Source organism: Urocampus carinirostris, chromosome 2 (genome assembly GCF_059441175.1).
Source record: "Urocampus carinirostris isolate Australia breed hairy pipefish chromosome 2, RoL_Ucar_1.0, whole genome shotgun sequence".
Taxonomy (NCBI): Eukaryota; Metazoa; Chordata; class Actinopteri; order Syngnathiformes; family Syngnathidae; genus Urocampus; species Urocampus carinirostris.
The window spans coordinates 18290022-18308175 of NC_142350.1; the positions used below are offsets into that span (position 1 = coordinate 18290022).

The 18154-nt window shown below is 38.7% G+C and overlaps 1 protein-coding gene across 1 annotated transcript in view; it reads right to left on the reverse strand.

The window, feature by feature from the left end:
* Nucleotides 1-18154, reverse strand: part of col8a2 (collagen, type VIII, alpha 2) — a 46464-nt gene that overhangs the window by 19323 nt on the left and 8987 nt on the right. The gene's annotated exons all lie outside the window — the stretch shown is intronic.

The window sequence follows — 18154 nt, forward strand, 5'->3', positions numbered from 1 at the left end:
TGTTTTAAAGACCTAAGTTTTTATTCAGAACCAGAATCACCGTTATTATCATTATGAAATTACTGATGCACTCCAGTTGGCAAAATATACAAATATAAAACATAGTAAATGTGAAAATAAACCTATTCACCTCTAATATAAAGTATTCACATCTAAAATAGAAACTGTACACAACCAGGATATTGCACATACAACTGTGTTCCATGTGTTATAGATGTGCTTGTGGTTTAGTTTGTTGATAATTCAGGGGGAGAAGCTACAAGAACCCTTCGACATATTGCTATATTTTAGGCTTTAAACTTATAGATAAAAAATGTAAATATTTTCCAAGAATCAACAACATATGAGATACAATCGTGAAAATGTATCCAACATTTGATATTCTGCTAACAAATAAAAGTACTGTAGGTGATGCAAACATATTGCCCCTTTTTGAGTGAATAAATTGTACAACTTTCTTTTGCTACGATCACAGTTATATTTGAGAATAGAAATCAGTGCTTGATTCCAACATAGAATAAAAAAGCTATATGAAAAAAGAGGTATTCAACTAAACCTGCCAAATTATTCTTCCTCCGCCTGAATCCTCTGTATTATTCTTTCTCCTTGAGGTCTATAAGTAACTCGCTGAAATAACTTCCGTAACCCGGCATTCAGAATGAAAATGCATTGAGCCGAATCCCAGTTGAGCTACATTAACTGTTGATTGGCCGTTCTGTGATTGATTACTCAGTTAAAAGACTGCCGACCACAGCTGGATGTCTGAGTTTGCTGGAGAAATAAACCCACGAAGGACCTCAACCCAATCATTCCCCTTTTCTCACACAAATGCATATTAAAAGACCAGGATGTGGTGCAGAATTCCTTTGGACATAAGGGTCAACATGATTCTTTATTAGTTTTTGGCTAAGAGTGCTGGCCGGGGAAGAATACTTCATCTTTGGCCTTTATAAAATCATCTGCTGGGTTAGAAAAACAAGCTCCTGTGAATGTGTGTGATCAGGGCGGGAGGATCGATCCAAAAACTCATTTTATCGATAGTGAGCAAGTACTTGAAGAGAATCGATACTATTGTCTTAAGATCGACACTGTCTTCCCATTTTAACTATCACAATAATAATGTTGCTAGTATGTTGTAATATACATAAAATATAACTTTCAGATTTGGTGCGATTGCGGTTACACTTTATTTGCACTACTATAAAATGCGCAATCTGCCATTAATTAGTCAAGTCTTATTTTACAGACAAGGAGTATTTGGGTTACCAGATAAAATAATTCAGATGTGCTCAGTGTAGAGGGGAGGAAAAAACTGTCCATAAAATAAAGGTAGATTTATGACATTGAGTGGCAATCTCCTTCTGTGAAGATGGTTTTTTTTGTCAAGTTGCGTAGGAGTAAGGGTGGGCAGATTGATCCAAATATCGATATTATCGATACTGAGCAAGTACTTAAATCGGATCAATACTATAGTTAAACTATCACGATAACAATTAGGTGAGTGGGCCGTAAGATTTGACATACATCATACCTTTCAAATTTGGTCCGATTACGGTTAAACTTTATTTCCACCACTGATTTTATCTTTGACATTTTATGCAATGAAAGGGAGAATATTTTCCAGACTATAAACCGCACGTGATTATCAGACGCACCTTCAAAAATACCTCATTGTCAAAGATGTTTTTTCATACATAAAGCGCATCGGCCTATAAGGCACATGAAATTAAAACAGAAGATCAAAAACGTATTTCACAGATCATTAATATATTAAAGAATCTGGTTCCATAACTAAAATGAATCAATTAATTCATAAATGATTACCGTACGTAAAAGCATTTCGTTGTTTTTTGGGGTGCGCCTTATAGTCCAGACAATTTGGGATTTTGTTTGTCTTGTTGAAATTGTTACACAGTATTTGTAGCTTTGTTACATCACTGCTTTTTTGGTCTAGCTTTTGTTCTAAAACAGTTGTTGTCATTGAAGTATTTTATGTTTTATCCTGTTAAAGGTTTTTACATTGTATTTTTCACACTATTTGCACTTTGACCTCATTTTCAAAAAACTTAGCAGTGGAACGTATTGTAGTTGTAAGGTTGACTTTGTTGTATTTTTGTTACATTACTGCTTTTTTTGTTTGACTCTTTTGACTTTTGTTCTAAAACAGTAGTAATAGCAATATTTATATTTATTTTTTTATACTGTTATGAGTTTTTATTGTATCTTTTTAAATATAGAATAGATCATTTGTTGTTGATCTGTTTTCATCGTAATTATAAAGTAACTCAAGGGTGACATGTTCAATTGTTCAATGATTATTAGATTTTAAAGAAAAAAGTATAGGTTTCAGATCGGTATAGAGCGTTACTACCCAGTATTTACCTGGATTGGATTGAAATTTCCCAGCATCGCCTACTTATGGGGGTAAATAACAAGTCTAAGTGTTGGACCTTGATTTTGAACCTGAATAGAAATCATTTGTCTGTTTCCCTTGTGTGAACCCATCTCACTTGACGCAAATGGCGATCGGGTTTATCGCTCCCCATCGTGTGATTTATTGCGCCCGTATTCAAACCAGATTTCCCGTTTTACTCGTCTTATCAACACAAAAGAGCCATCGGGAGACGCACAACAGGGTGTTCACTTCTTTTTGAAACCGAGATCAAAATCTTCAAACTCGTTCAGAGTGCATATTTGTGAAATCGCTCCCAACCGAGACGTATGTAACAGCCACGAAAATCGAAACAATCAGGACAAATGGGCTGCAGAAGAGTTTGGCTTGACTAGCAAGAATATCATAATTCACTGCTATTCTTCTGCCAAAAATGGAAAAAAAAGAAAAAGCTTTTAATGACAACACAATTTCCATGATTGTGCTGCTTTGAATGAACTTTTCCACTTGTTCACCTGCATCAGAATTTCTTCGCAGCAAAGCCACTGAAAATAAATATCATGAACTTGTAACTTTTCAAGGTCAGATACAAGAATAACATGCTCTACCTACCTACCTACCTACCTACCTATGTACCCACCAAAGTACCTAACGACCCACCTACCTAAATACCTACGTACCTACCACAGTACCTAATTACCTACCTACCTACCTACCTACCTACCTACCTACCAAAGTACCTAATTACCTACCTACTTATGTACTTACCAAAGTGACTACCTACCTAACTGAGTTCCTACCCGACTAACTATTTACCTTCCTAAGTACCTACGTAACTAAGTGCCTACCGGCTAAACTAAGTACTCACTCGCCTGACTACCTACTTATCTACCTGGCTAACTACCTACATACCTACCTACCTTCCTACCTACCTACTTACCTACCTACCTACCTACCTACCTACCTACCTACCTACCTACCTACCTACCTACCTACCTACCTACCTACCAACCTCTCAAGTACCTACCTACCTACCTCTCAAGTACCTACCTAAGTACCTACCTACCTTCCTACCTACCTAACTGACTAAGTACCTACTTACCTGCCTTCCTAACTACCTTCTTAAGTATCTACCTACCTACCTACCTACCTAATTTCCTATCTATCTACCTAAGTACTTACTTACCTGCACACCTTTCCACCTATCTACCTACCAAAGTACCTACTTTCCTACCTACCTAAATACCTACCTTCTTACCTACCTACCTACCTACCTACCTACCTACCTACCTACCTACCTACCTACCTACCTACCTACCTACCTACCTACCTACCTAACTACCTACCTAATTACCTATCTACATGGCTACCTGCCTATTTAAGGATCTACCACAATACCTACCTGATTACCTAACCACCTATCTACCTACCTACCTAAAAACATCCACTCACCTGTCCACCGACCCAAATTTTCTAATTTTATTTTATTTCAGTTTCTTAGTACTTTTTAATCACGTATTATTTTGGAATAGAATATTGAATTATTATTGGTAAGATTTCAGCAAAAACAAAAAGATCCGAAGGACCGTTTGAGAGCGGAAAGAACCGTCCCTTTTCAGGGAACTGAGCCGAAAAAGTTTATTCTCTAAAAAGAATAGCCGATCACTACCTCACACACCTCACCAGCAACCTGCCCTTCAGATTGGCACCTGTCAATCAAACCCCTCAAGACATACCCCAAAACACCCCGGCTATGGGATCTGTGTTCATTTCTCTGTGGTGTTTATTTCACCACAAACATAGCAACAGGTTGTTGTTTTATGACTTGGATCTTTGCAGTTGAGGTGATAAATATTCATTTTTATATGACAGGGAAGGAGAGATACTTCCTCACGGACTGGGTTTCGGAAGTTCATCCAGATGACGTGATGGAGAATAAAGCGGCAGTCTTTCATTTTAATGCTTTGTTGTCGCAGAAAAAGTTTCCTTTACAGGATGTTTTTACTTGATACATGAAGAATATGAATATGCCCTCGTGTAAAAACGTATTTCATTTCATTGACAGTGACGGTGTGGCACAATCAGATATACAAACAGTGGCAGGCCATGCAGTTTGAGGCTCCAGCCTTAAATGAAAGGTAAAGGGACCGTGTGCCTTATTTTCCCAGTAGATGTCGCTGGATTCTGAGTGCTAAAAGCAAAACGCAAAAAGGCAAAAAATGCATACTTGAGGTGACCAAAATGCACCGTATTCTTTATGAAAGAAGAGAAATCAGAAAAAAAGAAAAGAAAAATAATAAAAGTTTACTGCTTTTTAATAAATATCTAAGACAAAAAGTAAAATCCAAGATAAAAAGAAAAGGAAAAAAATAAAAAACAAAAATAAAGAAAAATGAAAGAATTAAAGTAAACAAAGACAGAATTTTTTTTTCATTTTTGGCTGCTTTCGCTTATTTTCTTTTGTCCCTTTTTTGTTCTTTCTTCCATTTTCCTTTTTTGACTTCTTTCCCCCTACTTTTATTTTTATTTGCGTTTTCCCATTTTACCCCTTTGTCCTATTTGTTTTTCACGTCTTTTATTCATTTAAAAAAAAAAAACAATCTTTATCCCTTCTTTTTTGAGAAAGGCTGGGTGAAGATTGGAAGCAAAAGTTTTTTTTTTTTTTTTTTGCTCAATTTAAGTCTCTGTAGTTGGTAATCTTCCTCTGAGTCATTTTTGGTTTCACTACACCTGGGGTGTCATCTGCTGCAGGGACGTCGAACTTTTGGACTAGCATGTGACGTCATCCAAACCGCAGTGGTATCTATCTATCTATCTATCTATCTATCTATCTATCTATCTATCTATCTATCTATCTATCTATCTATCTATCTATCTATCTATCTATCTATCTATCTATCTATCTATCTATCTATCTATCTATCTATCTATCTGTCTGTCTGTCTGTCTGTCTGTCTGTCTGTCTGTCTGTCTGTCTGTCTGTCTGTCTGTCTGTCCGTCCGTCCGTCCGTCCGTCCGTCCGTCCGTCCGTCCGTCCGTCCGTCTGTCCGTCTGTCTGTCTATCTAAATGATTAATGATGTTTCTCTAAGAAAAAAAGGGTGGTATCGGCACATATATATTGAATATGCAGAACATGTGGTACGTGTCCATGATGCTCCTTTCTACTCAGATGATAAAGAAAATACACCACTGAATATTGTCTACTTCTGTTGCACACAATTTGTCCATTCAAATTTCCGTGGTAAATGAAACTTTACAACCTCAGCATAAACCTTACGGTCTCTATTTTATTCAAAAATGTGTTTAGTGTTTCTTTCAAAATATCCGGACCCAAGAGGAGCATGACACTCAGTTTTGAGACTCTGCTAAAGCAATTATCTTGTTCCTCCGACCCGCCGTTCAATGGAAATCGTCAGCCTGGGCCAAATGACATGCCTGGATGAGGTCTAAACTTGAGCAGAAAAAGCAGCCCCCCCCCTCTTCTCCCTTTCTCTGATTGCACCCAATATTTTTCATCAGATCTCAGGTCAATTTGCCACCAAGCGTTACGTAATGCATAGGATAAAGAAGATATACACAAGTGAAGCGTTTATGAGAGTCCATTTACATACCTGTCAACCTCCACGGCTCCATGCCCATACAAACTGTTGTATTTTCCCTTACAAAATACCCAAAAATCTTACACCATATTTTTTTTTTTCGGATTGATGCATGATGGGTAATCCCCAGGCGGCAGACGCATGCGCACAGTAGCATCAAACTGCTCGCTCCGTTTGCAACGAAAAAAAAAAAAACGATACAGAGATAGAGGCTACCGCGGCGATAGACTTGATGGATTTGCCGTTTCGTGATAGTCGGTTTTTACCGGATGGTACCCATAATTGACAAATTTGCTTTTTTCCGTACAGATTTTCTTGTACGTCGTACACGTCTTACTTTGTACGGCAAAAACGTACAGGTTGACAGGTATGCATTTAAGAAGTAAACCATACTTGCCTCTACATATAATATCATAATCTTACACATGCACAACTACAATCTCATGCACACGTTACTATACTCTCTCACTCATACTACTAAAATCCCATGCAAACACTATACCTTCTCACACATTCGATTACACTCTCATTTGCACATTTATTTGTATAGCCCTTAATCATAAATTGTTTCAAGGGACTACACAGGTTACAATTACACCATCGCCTGATCTTCAACCAACATGCGGGACAGGAAAAACTCAAAACATCAGCACGAGGAAAATAAGAAACCTTGAGAAGGGGCCTCACAAGTGGTAATCCTCCTTCCAGGATGACCAAGGTGCAATAGATTTCGCATTGGGTAACACTACATAGTACATAGTGAACATCAATAAAAGAAAACAATAGGTTATATGTTGAAATTTGTCCAGAAAGTGCATGACAGCAACGATGCAGCTTCTACTGGTATACTACTACACTACTATACTCTTTCAGAGATAGTACTATACTCTCATGCATACTAAAATGCTTTCACTCAAATACTACTATACTCCAACAAGAGCACTACTATAGACTCTCTCACACACTATTATACTCTCTCGAACAAACACCACTCTAATTCCCCCCACACGCGACTACGCTCTCTCACACACACTTCTATTTTTTCTTACACACCATAAAATCGGCTATTACAATAAGGGTTTTTCACACCTACTGTTATGAACACCTTTCTTCTCAGTGTGGTTTTACTTTGGGTACTTTTGATAACCGTGGTGATGCATAATGTGTGTAGATAATGTTCAATCAACTGTATCGTTGTATGTGTGAGATAAAATAGTAGTATATGTGAAAGAGTAGAGTAGTATGTTTGTCACAGCATAATAGTATGTTTATGAGAGCATCGTAGTGTATGTATACAAGTATGGTTGTATAAATCATCGTTTACTAGTGTTTGTAAGAGATTATAATAGTTTATGAGAGATTGTACGGTAGTGTGTGCCTGAGCATGTAGTAATATGTGTGAGACAGTACAGTAGTTCGTATTAGAGAGTACTGTATAGAAGGGTGTGTGTGTGGGCATGACTGTCTCTGTATGACAGTATAGTTGTACAAGTGTGAGAGCATGATGCTTTACGTGAGAGCAAGTATGATTTACTTCTCAAACGGCCTCTCGTGCGTGTTTATTGTCACGTCAGCGGCAAAAAACGGCCTTCTCAGCTGTGAGTTGTTTTTTTAAGCCCCCGCGCAGGTCTTGGAGTTATTCCTGACGAAACTGACAAGGGATTCAGACTGCTACCAGATGGAGTATCTGTGACAGCGTCTTTCCGCTTGAGCAATGCCAGCGCGTGATATTCAAATCTATCATTTATTAAATATAGCCTTTTTTTTTGTCCGGACAACAACAAAATTAAGATAAGTAGTATAACATGTGCAAGTAAAACCATACTAGTCTATGTTGACTCAAAGTAATTTTTGTTATCAATATTAACTGTAATAGCAAACATTTCTAGTAAACATTGTTCAGCAAATTTAGGACATGTTGTTTGAATTTTTTTTGTTATAATGTCTTTGGGACTAGAAGAGTTTGCAACACAATCAAATATCTTCAGAATCGCTGCATTGTATTTCCACAAAATAGGATGATGCCAGGTTGTATTGAAATATATGCGATACTGGTTTACCATACATGCAAAAATTTGACATTAAAAAGCGATAGATTTGATCACGCATTAAATTTTTACACACAAAACATAATCCGCCTTCAGAATATTAAAAAAAATGAAAAACGAACATACGTGTATAAAACCTGAATTATTTACCAAAACGGAAATCTGATGTTATCATTAGAGTGGTTTAATCATTCACAAAGACTTAGTCTTGCTTCAAAATACAGCAGCTGTGGACTAAAATACTAGTCCCAGGTTAAGATTTTATTTTGCTGTTCAAATTTGAAAAAGCAGTAGATTTTCAACTACAAAAATCAGTCTGTGTTTTTAAGGGAGGAAAAGCAGTATTCCAATGCATTGGTGGTAGGGTTTAACTTTGAATGTATACAGAGTTATACAATGTACCTTTATTTTTCAGTGAATATCATAAAACTCTTCTTTTTTTATTCTTCTGTACAGGAGACTTCTAAATCCCTGAAGTACCTGGTTAGTCCACTTAGGACGCATCTCTGGACAGTTTTCTCTAATGATGAACGCTCATGGCCTGTTTTTGGGTCATGCCAATGTTTTCACCCCTACTTTCTTGTAAATGCAGGTCTGACATTTATAGCTTTCAATGTCACTGTTATTACATTTCAGTAATACTTTTTACCGGTTGGTAGGATCATTCTCCAGGGAACAGTCTAAGGGGGCAGGAGGAGAGGAAGACCGAAAAAGAACTGGGCTTACAAGATTAAGGAATGGACTGGTGCCAAGAACAGGCCAGGGACGGTTAACAGTAGAGAAAGCTGTCCAGAGTTGCGTCCTCATTGGTGTCTCGACAACCAATGGAGTTAAGGGATCCGTGAACCGTGATGAAATCTCCAGAGTTTGATCAAAAACCGGACAACACGCAGGAGAAAGCGAAAGTCTCATGTACGAAACATGCCGAGGGTTTATTGACGTCTCAGACACCCGCCTCGGTATTTGTTCGCGCCCAGCTATGTTAACACAGGCCGGGCCGGCGTGGTATGACATTTGTGTTTAGACGGCTTTTCGCAGCCCCTCAACTCAGAGCAGTATAAATAGACCTAAACGCAGGAATAACAGACGCGGGAATGCAATGCGGCATAAGTGGTTGTTGGGCTTGGATGAAGATTTGAGATCTGAAGCTGACAGATAAACTGGCCCCCGCTGGTCACGTGGTTGCCCTCAATTTTCCAGCAAGGGAAGGGTAAAAGAGACAAAAAATCTGCCAAATGTATGTTTGTAAGGAAAACATGTAATCGTCAAGTGCCATATTTTCAGCACTATAAGGCGCACCCCCCCAAAATAATCTTTTGTCGTATTTTTTTATACATACGGCGCACTGGACTATTAGGCACATAGATTCAAGACTACAGTCAGAGCTACCCTATTTATCAATGTGTAACCAGTGAGCGCATTTTACACACTGGAGATCAAAATCAAAGGAACACTTATAAAAAAAAAATTGATTTTGAAATAATACAATATTTACTGTTCCACAGTTAAACAACATTGTATTGTGTCAATATTTTGTATCACAACACTTTTTTCACACTAAAGGCATTTTACACAAAAAAAAAAAAAAAATCAGAAAACGCACTGATCAAAATTAAAGGACTTTGGCATGGAAAAAAATTGATTGGACAATGAACACATGTATTTGCTGAAGAAGTTTCACACACCAGGCCCAACTCCTGCTGCAGAAAACATGCCCCAAACCATGACAAGTCCTCTCCCACCTAATACTGACTTTTTTATACACTTTGGGTTTATTCTTCCACAAATGTCTCGCCAAACATCCCATCAGACTCAAATAAATTTAATTTGCTTTCATCGCTGAATTGAACTCTGGACCAGTTCTCCGCTGTCCACACCACATGCTACTCAATAAAGCTCAGTCCAGCTATTTTGTTTTGTTTAATCTTTTGCTAATGAGAGGTTTGGTCACTGCAGTGTGGGCCTTTAGTCCAAATCATCTTAAATGGCGAGACACTGTATGGTCGAGACAGATCCATACCATGTTTAACACCTAACAGGCGAGCAATTCCAGATGGAGTGTGGAAATGATTACCTATTGACATGTTCTGCAGCGACCTGTCCCCTCTTGCATTGGTCATCTGTGGACAACCAGCCTTCTTGGGCGACTTGAATACGTTTGTACTTTTGTAAAAATTTAATATTCCAGAAATCACAGATTTGGAACGGTACACTTGTCTTGTTTGCCTCCATGTCCAGAACCAATTTTTTTTAATTTTATTTTTTAAATTGCCTTATCCATTGTGTGAATGATGAATGAGTGTTGTAGTGGCATAATTTAGGTCCTTAAATTGTCAAGCAGTGAAGATGGCATTTTTTACAGAATTATTTGTTTGTAAATTGTTCTCTCATTTCGATCTCCGGTGTACAGTGCATCCGGAAAGTATTCACAGCGCTTCACTTTTTCCACATTTTGTTATGTTACAGCCTCATTACAAATTGTATTAATTTAATGTCTTCTCTCAAAATTCTACACAAATGTGACAATGTGAAAAAGTTTTTATTTTTTATTTTTTCTGAATGTATTAAAAATAGAAAACTAAGAAATCACATTTACATAAGTATTTACAGCCTTTGCTTAATACTTTGTTGATCCACCTTTGGCAGCAAATACAGCCTCAAGTCTATTTGAATATGATCCCACAAGTTTACTGAATTTACTGCAGGTGGATTCCATTTAAGCTGTAGAAAGATCTCAAGATGATCATTGGAAAAAAGATGCACCTGAGCTCAATTTTGAGCTTCATGGCATAGGCTGTGAATACTTATGTAAATGTGATTTCTTAGTTTTCTATTTTTAATAAATTCAAAAAAAGTCCCCCAAAAGCTTTTCACATTGTCATAATGGATTATTTTGTGTAGAATTTTGAGATAAAAGATTAAATTAATACAATTTGGAATGAGGCTGTAACATAGCAAAATGTGGAAAAAGTGAAGCGCTGTGAATACATTCCGGATGCACTGTATATTGGTGGTATGAAATGGCATGATTGATCTGTCAAAAAATGTTGATGACCAAAATCACATAACATTGTATGCAACAGGAATTAAACCCGGGTCACGGCGGCGAGTGTGGTAAAACCTGTTAACTAAACCACTAGTGATACAGTTGATGAACAAGGGGTCATTGTATTTTATCTCATCATTACAGTATTTTTACGGTGCCAGAAACGAATGTTAGAGATTGGAGAAAACAGAAAGTTGTCCTGAAAGATATGAATAAACACAAAGAAGCATGACGAGGGAACCAACTCCTCAGTATATCTGATGATGAAAGTAAAAGAATACCATTAATAAGGTGTGTATTTGAAGTTTCTAACTACTACTACTATTACTTCTACTCCTAATCCACTGGTGTAGCCTTCCCTTAACCCTTCCACTTGGATGAAGCATTAAAATATCTGTGAATTGTCAAATAGTTTTGAAAGAAATGCCCTTTGAATGATGGGTTCTGCTGAGCTTATTCATGAAATCGTAAGTCTTGATATGCAAACACGCAGCGGCTCCAGCATACAGTTCCATCGAGCTTGCCAAAAACCTTTCACCCAACCCTATCCCAAACCTCTTGAGGTTCACCATGGCTCCCACATGGGTCATGCTCCTCTTTGGCTTGAGCATCTGAGCCTGAGTCCACGCTATGGGAACCAGCGAACTGCCCTCTCGCACTCCTAAGCTAACTGCTACAATTAGCTTATCGCATAAACACAGATGTGTAATCAGGTCCAGATTGATAGACGGACAAAGCCCCCGACCATCTGGGTTTACACGAGGATCTTGCCAATCCTGATTTTCTTGAGGGCTGTTTTCTTGTTCTGCCGACCAGATGAAGGGCCAGAAAAATATCGCCTTCCATTATTTTGTCTGGTCGTCTGTACTGTCTGCATTTGTTCACTATTTTTGGGAGTTTTGCATAACCGTGTGAGTTTCAGCAAATAAGTGAACAAAAGAGCCTTCCAGATCCAATCACTAATGGATGGATATCCCTTCATTTTCCAACATTCATCCGTACTGAGGGACTAAAAGGCACACTTGTGGATTGTCTCTACTCGGTACATGAAGCAAACTCAATATTTCGCGTAAGAAGCAGTTGGACCACTTAGCCACTTTGAGAGGTTCGTGACCTTTTGTCATCGCTGCTATGGATAAGGCTTCTTTGTGATCAATAATAGAAAGGTTAAAAGTTTGGGCAAAACATAATTGTGCCTAAGAACATTCAGAACCACAGGATGAGAGATGCGGCCTGTTTTTTATATTAAGGCTGTGGGCCACTAGTGCAATGCTGTAATTTCATGACCGTAAGGCGCATCGTACTAAAAGGAACAGTTTCAGTTTCATGTACCATTGCTGTATTTAACACAACACATGAGCCACCCTGATAATAAGACATAAGCTTTATATACAATCTGCGTGCCCTTGACTTTACCCTTAAACCTTCTCATGGTGCCCTCTACCATGTCTGCCATTGAACAAGAACACCCGCACAACACAGGGTGAGCAAAACTGAGTTCTGTTGTGATTTATTTAAGTATCAGTGGGAGAGTACTAACAATCTCTAATCATTCATTCGCATTGGCATAGTAAAATCAGCACAAAACAGAGCTGGAACAAATGTTTTATTTTTTTACAGGTTATCGGCATCATTCAAACCAATCAAAGTTCTTATCCTCTGTTACAGAATTGTACCACTGCGCCAAATGTCCATCAAATGTGCCTGGCTCACTCTCGGGGTCACTTTCCATGCGGTTAGGCAGACAACTCATTCGCTCATTCACACCGAGGGACAATTTGGACCGGCAAATTAACCTGACATGCATGTTTTTGAGAATGTGGGAGGAAACCTTAGTGCCTTGAGGAAACCCAAACAAGCACGGGGAGGACATGCAAACTCCACACGGGGAGGCTGTGGTAGCTGGACTTGAACCCTGAACCTCCGCACCGTGGGACTGCGCGCTAAGCACCCAGCCGCCCTGCCTCCCACAATATGGCACATTTTACGGAAAATTGAATACTTTTATGTGTGTCTTATAGTCATGAAAATACGGTACCTGTGTCAATTAATAGGATTAGGGTTCTATCTAAACGTCCATCTTACACATCCTTATAAAATTATGTATTTCTTTATTTTTGTTGGAAGAATTGAAAATTAAAACCAACATCCACAATACAGATCCTCTGGGACCAGAGAACTTTTAGATTTGTCTGTCCTTCAAACATGCCCCACTAATATAATTGATTGTTAAGACCAGTAAATGTATCTTGACGATTGTGTTCTGGAGAATAGGATGGGTACAAATAAAAACTTTAGAACTCTAGACCTTCAAGACCAGGATTGGGGAAGCCTGAATCTTCAATGCTCACCCACATGCCAAAAGGGGTCATTGATCAACACCACCACTTAATGTAGACCAAAAGTCCCCAACATGGTGCCCACGGGCAACAGGTAGCCCCCGAAGAACAACTGAGTAGCCCTCGGACTAGTGTTGAAAATAGTTCACCGATGATAGGTCATTGTGATTTTCTAGGAAATTTGATTCCAAGTGCCGTAATTTATAATGGTTGATTGAGCCTATTGTATCCCCTCTTACAAATATTACAAACTTGTAATAAAATATTAATGGTTACAAAATAGTAATAACATGATAACGTTTTATCGTAGTACTTAATATCAAACTGGAAGCCCTTCGAGCTAATCAGTTACCAAAAAGTAGCTCTTAGCTTCCATAGGTTGGTGACCCCTGATTTAGACCAAGAGTTTTGCTTTAAACCAAAGGTGCAGGAGATTTTTTTCCCCCTGATACTAAACAGATCTGTGACAACAATTGCCTCCTCTGCGTCCAGTTGGGTTGGAAATGGCAGATTCTTACCTTTTATAGCAGTTGTGTCACATATTATCACTCAGAAAGTAACAGGCAAGTATTCCTCCTCAGCCTCGCTTTCCTATTCCTCCTGAAGCTCTCCTTTCCAATAAAAATGATGATGGAAGACAGACAGTTGAGGACAATAATTGGATCTCATGATTCGAGGATGAATTGAGAAGAATTATATACGTGAATAAATTCAGGTATGTTTTCTCAAGTCTTCCGTTTAAATGCTTCAGGCCAAAAATGAACAACAACCAAAAGTTGTAGCTGATTGCTGGAGCTTAACTAAGCTTATTGCAAAACAGTCCGGTGTTCTCGAAGGGGTAAACAAAGAATTTGACGAGCAAGAATCCACAGCAAAGGAAGCAAAGGGCTGTGGGAGCTAACAGACATTCTGTGAGTGTTTCTGTTGTCAACTGATCAAACAACACCACATGGTTTTGAGCAAATTGAATTCTCGTCCGAAAAAGGCTTGTTTACTCTTTGGGATTCTTGGGCTTTTTTGACTCTCTTTAAAATCTCTTTTCCTTTTTCTCCCCAAAACCCCAACAGTGTTCTTTGACCATTTTTGTAGTTTCTGGACGGAGGGAATTTTTTCCAAACCAGTAATAATATTTCCACCGCACTATTACCATCAGGAAGACCTTGGGCTTGTGTGGTTTCAGCCTAGTTTGACAGTAGTCCTGGTTATGTCCAGACTGTAAATCCAATCTAGGCCCACAGTTTAAATAATGACCACGTCCATGCTTAAAATTGGCTGTGATGCGATGCAGCAAGTATGAGTGCGTACAATTGGAAAGTGAGACCGTACAGCCATCTGCAACCCACATGAAAGTATGTCATCATTGACACAGAGCCTCCATGTCCAGAATTTTAAAATGTTATCTTAGCATGGTTAGTATCAAATACAGAGTAATTTAATTTCCAGAGTTTATTACCGCTTATGAAACTAATAACATCACATCAACAAAATCTGGTCTTGCTCAAGTATAGTAGGATAATGCCATACAACTAAAGTTACAGTTTTAAAGCACACAATAGCGTCCTAATCTATGTATTCTTGATCTGATTATAGGAATTACAACAATGGCTCAATTGATGAATTCACATGAATATGCCATTTGGCTAGCAAAAACGTAACCGTTCCTCTCTGACTACTGTACTACAAAACTTTCTGAAGGCTAAGTTCTAAAAAGCCAATAAATTAGTGGGAGATGACCAAAAAAATGTTACCTTTGGCCATCAATGACAGACATTTGTGTTATGTGTTTTGCATTTAAAGGATCTGTTTAGAATTTGGAACTTTGTAATTCTCTGCCGCCATCCCCTGGCTTGTGTCAGTCAGGTCATTCATGATGCGCGTGCGAGTACATGCATCTCTTGGACACGCTCAAAAAAACTTATTACATCTATCTTGGGGTTTAAGTTGGTGTTTGGATTCTTGTTGAAGCAAGACTGTTCTTACATTCACCATTTACATTCTACACTATTAAATTTAAACAAAAAACAAATATGCGAGAATAAGCATGACGTCAATCGCCAGCCCCCCCAAACCCTGTTCCTCAAACTTAGACGTAGTAGAAAATAAATTATATCGGCTCTTTGAAGTCAGTTGGCCATTGCTAACACAAACTTAATCATTAAAATATTTAACTTTCAACTTTTTAGGGACACCTAAAATGACACACCCAGTTTTAAATGATGAAAAGCCTCAAAAATACACACGATAGAATCAGGTTTTTATTTGTTGAGTCTTTTCAGTCAGTCATTCTCAGTCCTAGTCATTAAATTTTGGAATAAATCACAGCACCAAGAACCTCAAATACTGACGACTTGCTAAATGGTGGGCCCTCCTAACAGAATGGAAGTGTCCACTATCATTAATTACAAATTATTTTCAGGGATATATAATTTCTGTGTAAGCCCCCAGTGATCACTTTTTCCCAAAGGTTCACCCTCTACTCCTCCGTCTTTATGTTTTGCCACTTTTCAGATGATTGCAGGAATTGATTTAACGAAAAGCCGCAAAAAAAAAAAAAAAAAAAAACTGGTAGTGTTGTACACCGTATAATGCCAAGTAAGGTTGCACAAGAAAACATGTTGCTCAACAGGCTCTGTCTGCACAGAAAGGGTTTAGTTTCTAAGCCAAGGCCTTTCAAACACAGCCAAGAAGAACTAGCATCCTGCGTAGAACAATCGTGGAATATTGTAATGTTTCGAGCTAAAAGTGTGTGTTTTTTTTAATTGTCAAAGTTCTTAATGCCCGATTCAACATAGGGCCGCGGTAGGTAGCATTTGTTACACATTTAAAATCGGAGAAACTGGCACCTAATAGGATCTGACAAAACTATATTTGCTGAAGAAATACCACACGACTTGAGTTGGTTCCAGTTAAAGAATGAATTGCCTGTGTTCCTGGAGGGAAAACATTTTCAGTCAAGTTTCAGATGTTTATCCAAGAAAGTGGACAAACTATTAGTTGATTTAAAGTTAAGCACATATGGTTAACACTTTACAAACTGTACGATAGGCACAGTTTTTTTAACAGAATATGTAATGGAGAATTATAGAAAACAAACTTGAAAAGCCACCGAGGTCTGTCACTGAAATTCTTTCAATTTGTTTCGACTTATTTCCAGTCCCGGTCTCAGCTTGTGGGAATGAACCGGCAGTTTGTGTCTACAGTAATGATTAACTCGTTTATTGGATCTTCAGACACATCCAAAGGTTCAAGTCTCTTCGAAACATTTTGTTTTATTTTTCATAAGTAGCGGGTTCTCGGCAAGACTTCCCGGATCTTGAAGGTCACTTTTCTTTTTTTAAAAGGCTGCCTCAAGGTTTAAGAAGCCAGGAGAGGGGTTCCAATTTCGTGCAACAGACTATTCTTCTTCCAAAGACTGATGTTTACTTGTAGTTAAGGCTACCTGAACATGTGCGTCACTTCTGTTATTGCCTTGTGTCAATAACTTCCTTGCTCTGTCTTCTTAACTGCCCCACTGGGACGAATAAAGTTTTTGAAATCCGGGATCTGTTTTCTGTTGCCCAGGTGTTACGAATGGGAGTCTTTTAGATGGTGGTGTTGCCCACACATCTCATAAATCAAATGTCTTTACAAAAGTTGGGCTGTAAGACCACTCAAGATTAAAAAATTGAGGTCCGGATCCCGGATGACTGAGGTTAAGCTGGATCTAAACCTATCAAGTAACATTAAGTTTGTCCAAAAGGTGTCAGGACCAGAACGGAGACCCACTTGCGTTGCGTTTCTCACAAGTTCTATTGGAAGAAAGAGAGAGGGTTGCACCCACGATCCGGTGGTTGCTGGACGCGGGAAGCAGGTCGCTCTGAACGCGGAAGTGGATCTTCCGCGACGAGCGATGGCGGTGTCGGGAACGGAAAACAGGTCAGTAGCAAAAACGTGGTCGGGGTCGGAAGCAAGTTGTAAGCCAGGAAAGGAGAGGAGACATGGTCAGAGACAAAAAGAGTCGAAAGCCGGGACGGGAGAGTAGACGTGGTCAAGATCAAAAACGGGTCGAAGCCGGGGGATAGACAGGAGCAAAAACAGGTGGGAGTCAGGGTCGAAAAAGGCTTGCCTAGTGTTAACTGAGGTTCGCGGATGGACTGACAAAAAGGGACAGATATGAGTGGGATTGAATAGGGACAGAGAGTCAATCAGAGTCCGAGGCAGCTGGCGCCAAAGGAGCGGGCACAGGCGATGTATATAATATAAAATAATCTTGACGAAAAGACAGAAATCATTCTGTAGTAGCCCAAATGTCACCCACAAAACTAGTGTTAAACGTTCCGTCAGAAGACTGTCCGCTTTGAACAATTTCTTTGTCCTTCAGTGTAATTTCACAAACCAGATCAAATGCCGACAGACACCATGATCCGTTACTAAGAGAAAACAATGTCATAATAATGGACAGTCCTTCAGCATTGTTAGAAGAGCTATCAAAATCTCTCAGTCCTTAAATAGAAATAGAATAGAAAAAAAGTGAACGTATGACAATTCAGAAAAATGTTGTGAATTCCCATTAGCTTGCCAAAATATGCACATTTTTATCACCGTGATTTTCTTTTTTAACAAACTACTTCTCAAGAGTCTAAATCAGGCCCAGACTTGAACAAAAACAAAGTCTAGAGCATTTCAGATGGTCCCAAAGGAGCCGTTTCCAATCCCCCTACCCGCTGACCCATCTCGAAACGGATACATT